The 14,389-nt window shown below is 36.2% G+C and overlaps 1 protein-coding gene across 2 annotated transcripts in view; it reads right to left on the bottom strand.

Moving 5' to 3' along the window:
* Positions 1-14,389, bottom strand: part of EPHA6 (EPH receptor A6) — an 867,569-nt gene that overhangs the window by 516,336 nt on the left and 336,844 nt on the right. The gene's annotated exons all lie outside the window — the stretch shown is intronic.

The raw sequence follows: 14,389 nt of genomic DNA, 5'->3' as shown, positions 1-14,389 counted from the left end.
ATTTTTCTGTGGCAAACAATTTTCTATTTATTATATTGAAATAAATTCATTTAAAAATTTAATTTTAAAAGTGGGTAGACAAAATATCAAGTAAATAAGGTATATTTGTTATGCACATATGACAAAAATCATGAAAACTGTAGGCTAATGACTAAATTTTCACAAAACATAATGAAAATGAAATGTAAGTGACTAAAGTTATGCTGTCAAATGTTTCACTGAACCTCATTTTCTATTCACTTAAATCCATGTTGTCATTTTCACTGAACATTTTCATAGGAATGGAAGTCCTACAAAAAAGGATCCTAAGATAAGCTACACATCCAGGGTCCTGAATGGTGGGGGGTTTAATTGTTTCTAGTCTCAAAGAAATGACTGCTGGCCACTTTCTAAATTAAAACTGTTATACAAAATAAAAGAAGTGTAATTTTCCAGTGACAAATATTATGTTAAAAAATATTTTAACAAGCTATGTATTTTAACTCAACACATTTTCACAAAATGTTCTGTGTAAAAATAAACAAGAATCTTAATTTAACAATAATGAATCTATGAGTAAGGCTTCTGCTTATATATTCAGGAAGGAAAAAAAGTATTTGGAATCTGATACATATTTTATATTTAGAGCACATTCCAATTAAAACTAGCCACATTTCAAGCATGCAATAACCTCATGTGGCTGGCTAGTGGCTACCGTATTGGATAGTGCAGTTTTGAACACAGAAATCTGTTCATTACATCTCCTTGTATAAAAATCTTTGATGACTTCTCATCATCTTTACATTAAAGTTTAAAATATTTACCTTGGATTACAAGTTTACCCATGGTTTGCCTACAGTTCACCCATGGCTTCACCCTGCCTACAGTTCCAACCACATCAGATAAAGCTGCTTCCCTCTCAAACTCCCTCTGTTAAGGCTTTGCCCTTCTACTGTCTATTCTCAACTCAGCAGGCAGTGATCTTAGAAAATACATCAGATCATTTTATCACTGGGCTCTGGGCCTTCCAATGGCTTTCCTCTCTCCTAGAGTAAAGCCAACTGCCCTATTAATTGCCTACCACGCATTGCATGATTTTGCTCCCCATCCATTCCCTGTGACCCTGCTTTGCATCTTCTACCTCTTTTTTTGTATCAAGCAGTCTGCTCCAGCCACACTGGCCTCCTTCAGAATCTTGGGCATCCAAAGCATTCTCCTGCCATTGGGCCTTTAGTACTTGCTCTTATCCAGCTGTCTGTATAGTTTTCTCCCTCCCTTACATCAGGTCTTTATTCAAACATTACCATATTAATAAAGCCTTCCCCGATTCCCCTTTTTATATTGCAACTCCTGCTACATCCTACCTACCCGAGTAATCCATATTACTCTCCATTCTTATTCCTGTCTTCAAAGAACTTAACAACATCTGACACTCGATATGTTTAATTTTTTAAGCCATTTCCCCTTAAAATGTATGCTCTATGAGGGTAGAGTTTTTTTTTTTTGGTCTGTTTTGTTTACTGAAGTGTTTCTAGGGCCTAGAAACAGTGTTTCTAGGCCTAGAACAGGCATTACTTGGCCCTCAATGAGTATTTGGTAAATGAATGAATGAATGAATGAATCAATTGCTGAGGGACTCCGTTAATTTCTGAGTTTACTCTGCTCTTTGTTCTGCTTTGAGCCTTTTCCTCTGTTGAACAATCTCTTCTCTCTATCCCCACCCTACGACCCACTCATCTTGCTGACTCCTAGTCATCTTTCAAGTCTCACTTCTTTTAGAAAGCTCTACCTGGGCTTCCCTGGTGGCGCAGTGGTTGGGAGTCCGCCTGCCGATGCAGGGGACGTGGGTTCGTGCCCCGGTCTGGGAGGATCCCACATGTTGCGGAGCGGCTGGGTCCGTGAGCCATGGCCACTGAGCCTGAGCGTCCGGAGCCTGTGCTCCGCAACGGGAGAGACCACAACAGTGAGAGGCCCGCGTACCGCAAAAAAAAAAAAAAAAAAAAAAAAAAGAAAGCTCTACCTGACTCCCTAGACTAGTTTCTCTAAGCACCTGTGCCTCTTCCATGTTAGTAATCCCTTGACAGTTATTTGTTTAATGGCTGTAAGTGCCACAAGGACAGTTTGGCACAGTGCTTGTCATAAAGTCGGTGCTTGGTACTTATTTGTTTTATTGAATTGGACAGCATGTGAGTACTCTGCTAATTAAATTCCTGCAGAAGATAATGCATGTCTACTCAGTGCATGTTCTGATCATGGCATAATTCATCTCACTACAAATTTATAGATTTTTTTTTGGCTTGTTGCATTACTCTAAGTAAGGGATGGAAGCAGGTAGTAAAAATCTTGAAACTGATTCAACTACAACTCAAGAATGATTATTTTAATATTCCAATTGAAACAAAATCTTTCCAATTAAAATTACTATCCATGTGAGTTTTTTTTTTTTTTTTTGCCTACTGCAAAACTACAAATACAAATTGGATATTTTTGCAGCAACTCTCAAGTCTATCCCTGATTTCAAATGCTTGTTAACTCAAAATTGCCCTTGAAAACCTTAAAATTTTGAACTTATAAAATATATTTGGATTCTTAAATTACTACCTTATTTTAATATTAGGGTTTAGTCTACAATTTCATTTAAACATTAATGATGATGCTGTTAAAATGTTAGAAAACCACTGTTGTAGGCAGTAACATCTTCTTATATAGCACACATTAATGGTATACAGCATGCACTTCTGTTTTTAGCCTGAATCATATTATACAACTACTTGATCATGTTATCACCTCAACTTCTTGTAACTGCCACAAGCCAGACACGCCTTACCATTCTTATATCTACAATGCTTTAGCATATTTTGAGTATATATTTAAGTTTTTATAAATGCCTGAAAAGTTGAATGAGTGAATAAATAAGTGATTAATTCACTAATGTCTCATATGAGATCACTATAATTCTGTAAATAGAATGAGCATGCTATATATCTTTTAGTTAGTACTTTTAGGTTTTGTTTGTATTTGTTAAAAATGGGATATCAGTCCCTACATCTTGAGAACTTTTAAATTACTTTCTTATTCATCCCTTCTTTCTCTACCACTTCCTTATTTCTCTGTTTATAGGGTATGTGAACTTCATTTCCAAAAAACAAACCACCAAAAATAAGAATGTTTCCCAACATATATCAATACTGCACATGGAAAGTAAAGTATTATCTGATTCAGTGGTTTCTAATGTTTTCTTTTAGAAGGAGCTATTCAGATATTGACTTTCAGATTAAACCTTCATTTTAGTACCTCTCAATTTCTCTATATTTCTATATTCAAAACATTCATGACTATATATATATATATATATATATATATATATATATATGAGATCATAACATGTATGTTCTTTTTGTATGAACATTTACTTTAAAATGTCATTTAGAAATCTGGCTTATTACCACCTTTTCTTCCTTCTTTCCTCTTCAAATATCATTTTCCTAAGATGTCGACACACTGCTGTGTAGATATATGTTTACATATTTATGAACAGAAGGATTTAGTGTTATTGATTTTTCAATATTGAGATAATATCAATAAACTTTAGATTGTTTTCATCAATTATCAATTATAACATGGAAATCTCTCCAGGTCAATGGTTGTAGTTAAGTCACTGTGATATATTTGTAGTATATGTGTCAACAATCTCCCAGTTGGAAGAAATACTTTATAAACTATGCTGCAGTAAACATCCCCATGATGATACTTATATTTCAGTTCCCAAGAGTCGGCACTCTGGGCCAGGGTATGTTTATTATTTGTTTTAACACATATTTCCATGTTACATTCCTAAACATTTCTAAAACGCACAATAATGTAAGTGAGCACCCTAATCTTTCACCCTGCTAATCCCTATAATTAATGTTATTCACTCTTTTACCTTTTGACAATATGTGGAGTTAAAAATTATTACTTTAATTGAAGTTTCCTAATTGCCAGTAATGCTCCACATTTTTTTTCATATTTTTATTGGTCATTTGTTTATACTTTTCTATGAATTGCCTTTTATATCCTGTTCTATTGGTTGCTTATCTTCTATTAATTTATTGGGTTGGCCAAAAAGTTCATTCAGGTTTTTCCATAACATCTTACAGAAAAACCTGAATGGCCTTTTTGGCCAACCCAATATAAGTGCTATTTATTAGCAATATTAATTTTATATTTGTCATTTTTGTTATATATATTTTTGTATCAATTTTCTAATGATGTGCCTAAAAGTCACATTCATAATAGCATAAAAAACAGTAAAATACTTAGGTATAAATTTAATCAAGGAAGTGAAAGACCTGTACAAAGAAAACTACAATATTTTGATAAAGAAATTGAAGAGAATACAAAACAATGGAAAAATACCCCATGTTCATGGATTGAAAGAATTAATATTGTTAAAATGTCCACACTATGTGAAAGCAACTAAAGATTCAATGCAATCCCTATCAAAATTCCAATGGCATTTTTCATAGAAATATAAAAAACAATCCTAAAATTTATGGAATCACAAAAGACCCCAATAGTCAAAGCAATTCTGAGAAAGAATAACAATGCTAGAGGCATCACACTTCCTGATTTCAAACTATACTACAAAGTTATATGAATGGAAACAGTATGGTACCAGCATAAAAATACACACATAGACCACTAGAACAGAATAGAGGGCTCCAAAATAAACTCCTACATAAACAATCAAATATATAGGTCAAGGGAGCTAAAAATACTCAATGGCAAAAGGATAGTCTCTTCAATAAATGATGTATAACAACATACAGAAAAGTGAACTTGGACTTGACCAGACACCACTCACAAAAATTAACTCAAGGGCTTCCCTGGTGGCGCAGTGGTTGACAGTCCGCCTGCCGATACAGGGGACACAGGTTCGTGCCCCGGTCCGGGAAGATCCCACATGCCATGGAGCGGCTAGGCCCGTGAGCCATGGCTGCTAAGCCTGCGTGTCAGGAGCCTGTGCTCCACAACGGGAGAAGCCACAACAGTGAGAGGCCCGCGTACCGCAAAAAAAAAAAAAAAAATTAAATCAAAATGAATTAGAAACTTAAACATAAAACCTGAAACTGTAAAACTTCTAGAAGAAAACATAGTGGAAAAGCTACTTGATATAGGTCTTGGCAATGATTTTTTTAGAATATGACAGCAAAAGCACCAGCAACGAAAGCAAAAATAAACAGTGGGACTACATCAAACTAAAGAGCTTCAGCACAGCCAAAAAACAATAAAAATAATGAAAAGGCAACCTATAGAATGGGGCAAAATATTTGCAAACCATATATCTGATAGATCTGATAAATATAAAATATATAAAGAACTCACACAACTCAATAACAACAACAGCAACAACAATCAAAAACATACAGTTAAATAAAAAATAGAAGAACTGAACAGACATTTCTTTAAAGAAGACATACAAATATCCAACATGAATGCTCAATATCACTAGTCATCAGGGAAATGTAAATGAAAATCACAAGGATATATCACCTCACGAGTGTTAGAATGGCAGTTATCAAGAAGACAAGAAATACATGATGGCAAGGATGTAAAGAAAAGGGAACCCTTGTGTACTGCTGGTGGGAATGCAAGTTGGTGCAGCCAATATGGAAAACTGTATGGATGTTCCTCGGAAAATTAAAAATAGAGCTACCATGTGACCCAGCAATCTGTTTCTGGGTATTAGGAAATAAAAACAGGATATGAAAAAGTTATCTGCACTCCCATGTCCATTACAGCATTATTCTCAATAGCCAAGATATGGAAAAAATCTGTGTGCATCAACAGATGAATGGATAAAGAAGATCTACAGTGATTCTACATTTTAGTTGAAAGTGATGCTACCACTTTGGGGGACTATTTGGCAGTATCTACTATAGAGGAACATACACATATCTTCTGACAATTCCATTCCTTGGCATTTACCCAACAGAACAGTACAAAGTGAAAGTAGCTTCTCTTCCTAAGGGCAGTCATACCAAGTTCCATTGCTAAGTGAGCTGCCACTTCTTCATTTGATTTTCATTTTCTGCAATTTTGTTGACATGTTGACCTTTCTCACGTGATGTATTTTCTTCTCCCTTACTTTGCCCTTGTTAGTGTAAACCTTCTATATTCTCTTACTCATTTTGGTGAAGTTTCCTGAGGAAATGGAGTTAAATCTATATGTTCAATCAACTATGTTTAAAGAATTTTAGACTTTACTAAATTTCTAATCATATAATTGGAGTGAGTATATTTAATTGAGAATAAGGAAATTACAAACAAATTATTTATGATATATATGAAATGATTTTTAAATTTTCTGGTGTCATGTACTTATGATAAAAGTAGCAAGAATGCTAGAAAAATAAATACAGGGCTTCTCTGGTGGGGCAGTGGTTAAGAATCTGCCTGCCAATGCAGGGGACACAGGTTTGAGCCCTGGTCTGGGAAGATCCCACATGCCGCGGAGCAACTAAGCCCGTGCACCCCAACTACTAAGCCTGCGCTCTAGAGCCCGCAAGCCACAACTACTGAAGCCCGCATGCCTAGAGCCCGTGCTCCACAACAAAAGAAGCCACCGCAATGAGAAGCCTGCGCACCACAACGAAGAGTAGCTCCCGCTTGCCACAACTAGAAGATGCCCGCATGCAGGAACGAAGACACAACGCAGCCAAAAATAATAAATAAATAAAATTAAATAAAAAGAAAAACAAATACAATGTAATTTGGTAGTGGGGATCTATAAAATGTAAAATATATAAATATTTTCGTCAAATTACATAATAAATAATCTAAGTTAAAACACAGTTTTCTATTTCAAAAAATACATTTATGATTTGAGGAACTTTAAATGGTTGCCTAAAATAATGATAAAAGATGGGTTATACATTAAAAAGTACAAAGTAGCTTTTATAGAAAAGCATGTATTAAAGGCACACACATGAGTATAGTTATTGAAATACCACAAATATTAATAAAGTACATATCTTGCCATATAATTTCCCCTATCAATGTTTGTAATTTCATTGTCCTCAGAAAATTAAAGTCTCTGGGTATTGACTGGAATACAGTTGGAAAGTATTTTTACACACACACACACACACACACACACACACACACACAGATTTATGTCTGCTAAAACAAAATCAAGAAATGTGTGACCTGTTCTACACATATTTTATTTTAAAAATTGAATTGTTAGGCTATATACTGCTAGCAATGTTTTTTTTAGGTTTATCTTTATTATCAGAGAACTTTAAGACAAAGGACCATGATAAATCCCAGTTGGTATATCATGCTGTGCAGTTCTCATCAGCTGATGAAATACTGAACTGTGTGTTGTCTGACAGGAACTGATATTAATATAATTGACTGCTTTTCCCTCATAGATGCTCAATAGTCTGTAAGTTTAGATAAACCTGAATAACTTATCAGTAAAATATGTGATGTGCATCATTTCTCAAAACATTAGAACTCAGGAAATTTAATAAACTGGGATAGGCAGTATCATTACTATTTCCCTAGATATTGTTCTACAATTATAGAAATTAAAATGTGCTGTCATGTAAGTAGAGAAGGCAGAGAAGATTGGAGAATCGAAAAATAAAAAGGAAAAAACCCTAAAACTTAAGGGTAAATAAGTATAAATATTTTTTTTGAGAATAACCTATTAATAACTTATCAAAGGAAAATCTCAAGGCCAAATACAAGTTTATTAATAATAAACTGTGGATTGTGCTTCAAAATATTCAACCTAATTTTCCTTGCAGGGGAGCTACTATGAAGTCCTCATGAAGGTAATATATATAAAAGTGTCCTGTTATGAATTCTAATTTCTTACTTCCACCAGAGAAATGTTAAAGTAGACTTTCTCTTGAACAAACAAATTAAAAAAAAAAAATCAGGGCTTCCCTGGTGGCGCAGTGGTTGGGAGTCCGCCTGCCGATGCGGGGGACACGGGTTCGCGCCCTGGTCCAGGAAGATCCCACATGCCGCGGAGCGGCTGGGCCCGTGGGCCATGGCCGCTGAGCCTGCGCGTCTGGAGCCTGTGCTCCGTGGCAGGAGGGACCACAGCAGTGAGAGGCCCGCGTGCCGCGAAAAAAAAAAAAAAAAAAAATCAGACCTACCTACAAAAATATACTGTAGGTTACATGACTTTCACCCTAAAGAATCAGAGGAAAGGACTCCGAAAAGTATGGAATACCACATCCTCTTTCACCTGTTTATCTGTTAACTCTGGGCACAATACCCCCTATCTGAGGACTCTGAAAAGTAAGTAGAAGCAGGCATACTGGAAAATACCAAAATTTGTAGTACTACCTAGCTGACAACGAATTTGCCGTCCTTCCCTCCCTCCCTCTTTCCTCTTTTCCCCAGTGCTTGGGGCTGGAGCCTGGACTGAGTGGACTGGAAACCTGGAAATGGCCACCAGGTCACAGTCAGAGCTCTAGCTCACTTTAGCTCTGGAAGTGGGAAATGGAATTCCTAATGCTCAGGAGAGAATGTGGAAATCCCTTCCCTCTTTGTTTGTTTGTTTCTTTCTCTCTCTCTCTCTCTCTTTTTTTTTCTCCTGTTCTCTCATGCCCAACCCTCAAGTAAGCATGTGGTAGACTGGTGGTGGTGGTCAGTAATGGGAGCCCACAGGAGCCAAAACTCTCAGGAAAGAAAAAACTTCCTCTTCCTTCACTGAAGCTGTGGTTCTGAGAGGGTAGAGTCCCACTGCATTTCTTTTTCTCTCTGTCCTCCTCTCACTTGGTCCTGGATGTAGATCCAGTTGCAGAAGTGCACAGCGGAGTGGAACAAATAAAGCCCCAGCTGTCTTTCTACACAAAGGACCTTAAAGAGGAGTCATAGAGATTCGGAAAGTACTGGGAAGAACATGGAGAGACAGGAGCTCAGGAAAGCAATTCCACACACTTGTTTATAAACTCCTGGGCTTGCTCCCAAACTGCACATCCTTGGAACTGATTCTATTTAACATATCAAAGACTTTGATAACTGAACCAAAAGACTACCACCCAGGTCTCAGACAAACAGTTTTAAATTTTTGGTTAGGTAAAAGAGAGGACACCAACCTAGAAGATATATACCGTTTTTTGTTTGTTTGTTTTCTTCCTATGTGACACAAAAACTTATAAACAGGGATATATACTGGCAAACCCAGGTAAGTTGCCATTAACAAGCATAAAGTGGATCTATTAGATCTTAGTTTTACCTTCCACCATTTTTTCTCATTCACAGATTCATGATTTATACGTTAAAGATAATTTTCAAAAAGTGCTTTTATTTGAGAGATGGACAAGTGTCAACAACAGAGCATTACTTGGAATATAATGTCAGAAATACCTTAGGAGTCTGAGGCTGGTGACATGCAAAATTAAAATTCTAAAGGTGTCTCTAGTGTGAGTAAGGTCAGTGTTTTTATTCTGAGGTTAAGATAGGGTATGGAGACCAAAGGTTTATATTAGCAGTTTTTAGGATTAGACACCTTTTTCATTTTTATTACCAGTTTGAATACAATCTGGTAATAATAATGGCACAACATAAAAAGCTACCATATTTTTTTCTAAAAATACAGATCACTTTTTAACTGTTCTATCATTCATTTCCTAATGCTATTTTTATTAACTTTGGTGCTCCTAGGTATATTTTAGTCAACCAAACTTAAGCTGCATTAATACTACTTCCTTCCTATTTAACAGTCCTTTTAAAAAGTGTGCTTGTTGAGTCTATCATATTTTCAGGTATTTTGAAATGAGATGCTATTTAACTTTTGAGGCCCTCATCAGAGATTCTTATTCCTATTTCACTATTTTTTCTAGACATCCAGTAATGACAGTTTCCAACTTTGTCTTTCATTATTCCTTTTTTGCATATTCCTTAAGTCAGAGTAAATTTACTTTTCCGAATAAGTAAAACCATTGCCAAAGAGAAAACACCCCTTGATTCACTGTACTATGTATTAGTAATAACACCTACAGCAAAACCATTTATAATCATTGAGCATTCGGAATGAGTCAGATGTTGTGCAACGCACTTTCTCTACAGTTTTTTAGTTATTCTTACAAAAATTAGCTACAAAGGATATGGCCTTTGGAACTAGATTACATGGCTTTGAGTTCTGCTTTTGTATTTTACTAACCCTTCACTTCAGGCAACTTATTTTTCTGTGCATCATTTTTCTCATCTGTAAAATGGGGCACCTAACTGAGAGCTTGTTGTGAGGATTTAATTAATTAATACATGTAAAGTGATCAGAAGCGTGCCTAGCATATTATTATAAAGATGAGGAAACTGAAGTTAAGCGATATAAAGTAAGTTTCTATGACAGATTGTGTTTTCCAAAAATGGCTCCAACAGTATTTCCCACCCTACACTGGCTTCTGACTATGTCTCATAGATACTCTTTCCCACAGAGAGCTCAGGTTTATATTCCCTCCTCTTAATCTGGGTGTGTTTGTAATTACAGTGAGTTCCTTTGGAATGGTTACTTTTAGAAGCTAGTCACCAGGCCAAGGGGAAGGTCAAGCAGCCATGAAGAGGCCAAGGTGGAGAACTTAGGTCTTTGGTGCATGGCTGTGGCTGAGCTCCCAGCTGACAGCCTCACCACTCTGTCAGCCAGGTAAGTGAGCTACCTGGGATGTAGATTCTCCAGGCCCTAGTGAAGCTGCCCCCAAGTTTGGGGGGCACTTTCTTATGTAGATCTGAGAACCTGGAACACTTGCTGAAGGTCATATGGTAGAAGAGCCAAAAATTAAGGCTTAGTTCCATTCCTATCCATAATCTGAGTTCTCACCATAGAGTAAGTTAGGTACCCATCGTATTTGGAACAGCATGCCTACTCTGTTATCTAGAGCAGTGAAGGATTGAACCACAACTTTTAAAGGACAACTGGTGATGGTATTTGGATTATAAATAACTGTTGTAATGAAAAAATACTCTTTTGTGGGATTTAACTGACAGAGATAGCTTTAACTGATAGTTTCTTGTTCTCTTAGAAACTCTTCTTTTGTGTAAGAAGCAAAATAAATATAATTTTATTCAGACCATTAGAAATAAAAATGTATTCCACAACACTTACTTCATAAAAAATGCTTTATGTATATATATCCCCTCATTTTATGGAAAAAGTAAACAAGACATTTTATCTTCCAATGTAGAATTGAAGAATAGACTCATCATAAAATGGCTTGTGTGCATGATTTCAACATTTTGACCAAACTCACTCATCACTGCTCAAAGTCTCATATACTCTGACACCTCAGTAAAGTCTGACAACCATATCTTCTGCTGGCTTAGCAACAAACTTACAATCCATTCTTTAATCTGACAATTGTGAATGTCCTGCTGTCATGTATTCACGGGCCTAGCCGCTCCACAGCATGTGGGATCTTCCCAGACCAGGGCACGAACTCGTATCCCCTGCATCGGCAGGTGGACTCTCAACCACTGTGCCACCAGGGAAGCCCTGTAAAATTTTTAATCAAAGTATAGTTCACTTAAAACATATTAGTTTCAGGTTTACAACACGGTGATTAGATATTTTTATAGATTATACTCCATATAAAGTTAAATATTGGCCATATTGACTGTACTGTACATTACATCATTGTATTTTATTTATTTTATACCTAGAATTTTGTACCTCTTAATCCCCTTCCCTTACTTTTCCTGTTCTCCCTTTCCTCCCCCAACTGGTAACCACTAGTTTGTTCTCTGTATCTGTGAGTGTGTTTCTGTTTTGTTATATTCATTTATTGGTTTTATTTTTTAGATTCCACATATAAGTGAAAACATACAATATTTGTCTTTCAATCTCTGACTTCTTTAACTAAGCATAATACTTTCAAGGTCCATACATGTTGTTGCAAATGGCAAAATTTCATTCTTTTTAATGGCTGAGTAATATTCCAATATATATTGACCACATCTTCTTTATACACTCACCTATGGATGGGCACTTAGGTTGCTTCCATATCTTGGCAATCATAAATAATGTTGCTATGAATACTGGGGTACATATATCATTTCAAATTAATGTTTATATTTTCTTCAGATATATACCCAGGACTAGAATTGCTGGACCATATGGTAGTATTATTTTTAATTTTTGAGGAATTCCATAGTGTCTATGCCAATTTACATTTCCACAAACAATGTACTCCATACCCTTGCCAACACTTGTTATTTCTTGTCTTTTAGACAGTAGCCATTCTCACAGGTGTAGTTGATATCTCATTGTGATTTGATTTGCATTTCCCTAATGATTAATGATGTTGAGCATCTCTTCCTGTGCCTGTTGGCCATCTGTATGCCTTCTTTGGAAAAATGTCTATTTAGGTCCTCTGCCTATTTTTCAACTGGGTTTTTGAGTAGTATGCATTTTGTATATATTTTGTATATTAACCCCTTAACAGACATATTTGCATTCAGTATGTTGTCTTTTTATTTTGTTGATGGTTTCCTTCATTTTACAAAAGCTTCTTAGTTTGAATAGCAGAATAACTGAGGCAGAAGAATGGATAAGTGACCTGGAAGATAAAATAGTGGAAATAACTACTGCAGAGCAGAATAAAGAAAAAAGAATGAAAAGAATTGAGGACAGTCTCAGAGACCTCTGGGACAACATTAAACACACCAACATTCAAATTACAGGGGTTCCTGGGCTTCCCTGGTGGCACAGTGGTTGAGAGTCCGCCTGCCGATGCAGGGGACGCGGGTTCGTGCCCTGGTCCGGGAAGATCCCACATGCCGCGGAGCGGCTGGACCCATGAGCCATGGCTGCTGAGCCTGCGCGTCCAGAGCCTGTGCTCCACAACGGGAGAGGCCACAACAGTGAGAGGCCCACGTACCGCAAAAAAAAAAAAAAATTATAGGGGTTCCAGAGGAAGAAGAGAAAAAAGAAAGGGACTGAGAAAATATTTGAAGAGATTATAGTTGAAAACTTCCTTAATATGGGAAAGGAAATAGTTAATCAAGTCCAGGAAGCACAGAGAGTCCCATACAGGATAAATCCAAGGAGAAACAAGCCAAGACACATATTAATCAAACTATCAAAAATTAAATACAAAGAAAAAATATTAAAAGCACTGAGGGAAAGACAACAAATAACATACAAAGGAATCCCCATAAGGTTAACAGCTGATCTTTCAGCAGAAACTCTGCAAGCCAGAACAGAGTAGCAGGACATATTTAAAGTGATGAAAGGGAAAAACCTACAACCAAGATTACTCTACCCAGCAAGGATCTCATTAAGGTTTGAAAGAGAAATAATAACCCTTTACAGACAAGCAAAAGCTAAGAGAATTCAGCACCACCAAACCAGCTTTAAAACAAGTACTAAAGGAACTTCTCTAGGCAGGAAACACAAGAGAAGGAAAAGAGCTACAAAAACAAACCCGAAACAATTAAGAAAATGGTAATAGGAACATACATATTGATAATTACCATAAATGTAAATGGAATAAATGCTCCAATCAAAAGACATAGACTGGCTGAATGGATACAAAACAAGACCCATATGTATGCTGTCTACAAGAGACCCACTTCAGACCTAGGGACACATACAGACTGAAAGTGAGGGAATGGAAAAAGATATTCCATGCAAATGGAAATGAAAAGAAAGCTCGAGTAGCAATTCTCATAACAGACAAAATAGACTTTAAAACAAAGACTATTATAAGAGACAAAGAAGGACACTACATAACGATCAAGGGATTAATCCAAGAAGAAGATGTAACAATTGTAAATATTTATGCACCCAACATAGGAGCACCTCAATACATAAGGCAAATGCTAACAGCCATAACAGGGGAAATCAACAGTAACACAATCATAGTAGGGGACTTTAACACCCCACTTTCACCAATGGACAGATCATCCAAAATGAAAATAAATAAGGAAACACAAGCTTTAAATGATACATTAAACAAGATGGATTTAATTGATATTTATAGGACATTCCACCCAAAAACAATAGAATACAGTTTCTTCTCAACTGCTCATGGAACATTCTCCAGGATAGATCATATCTTGGGTCACAAATCAAGCCTTGGTAAATTTAAGAAAATTTAAGAAAAGTTGTATCAAGTATCTTTTCTGACCACAATGCTTTGAGAATAGATATCAATTACAGGAAAAAATCTGTAAAAAATACAAACACATGGAGGCTAAACAATACACTACTTAATAACCAAGAGATCACTGAAGAAATCAAAGAGAAAATCAAAAAATACCTGGAAACAAATGACAATGAAAACACAATGACCCAAAACCTATGGGTTGCAGCAAAAGCAGTTCCAAGAAGGAAGTTTATAGAAATACAATCCTACCCTTTGCTGATGACAAGATACTATACATAAAGAACCCTAAAGATGTTACC

The sequence above is a fragment of the Delphinus delphis genome, chromosome 4 (genome assembly GCF_949987515.2).
Source record: "Delphinus delphis chromosome 4, mDelDel1.2, whole genome shotgun sequence".
In the NCBI taxonomy this organism is placed as follows: Eukaryota; Metazoa; Chordata; class Mammalia; order Artiodactyla; family Delphinidae; genus Delphinus; species Delphinus delphis.
Note: the sequence above shows the minus strand (reverse complement) of the source record. Positions and strands in the feature narration are given on the sequence as shown.